The sequence below is a fragment of the Primulina huaijiensis genome, unplaced genomic scaffold (genome assembly GCF_012295235.1).
Source record: "Primulina huaijiensis isolate GDHJ02 unplaced genomic scaffold, ASM1229523v2 C12905609, whole genome shotgun sequence".
Lineage (NCBI taxonomy): Eukaryota > Viridiplantae > Streptophyta > Magnoliopsida > Lamiales > Gesneriaceae > Primulina > Primulina huaijiensis.
In genome coordinates this window covers 1-266 of record NW_027341256.1, presented here as the reverse complement: position 1 = coordinate 266, position 266 = coordinate 1, and the positions used below count along the sequence as shown (strand labels likewise).

Here is a 266-nt window from a genome sequence, read left to right as displayed (position 1 = left end):
GCTGACTGCAGGAACTCTTTGCTGAAGTTGGCGACCTTAAACGTTTTAATATACACTATGATAAGAGCGGGCGATCAAAGGTATCATCCATGTCATGCCCTGTCATTATTTTGGTAAAATTTGTCTTCCTTTGATTTAGAAAAATGTTTTTGCCCTAGGGTACTGCTGAATTAGTCTTCTCTCGACGTCAAGATGCATTGAATGCCATCAAGAAATACAACAATGTTCAGCTGGATGGGAAACCAATGAAAATAGAACTCGTTGGT

At 39.5% G+C, this 266-nt stretch overlaps 1 long non-coding RNA gene across 1 annotated transcript; it reads left to right on the top strand.

Annotated features, from left to right (window-relative positions):
* Positions 1-9: 9 nt before the first annotated feature.
* On the top strand, positions 10-216 carry LOC140965378 (uncharacterized). Its single transcript, XR_012173047.1, has 2 exons — positions 10-80; positions 159-216. It is a non-coding gene; the product is annotated as an uncharacterized lncRNA (long non-coding RNA).
* Positions 217-266: the final 50 nt, after the last annotated feature.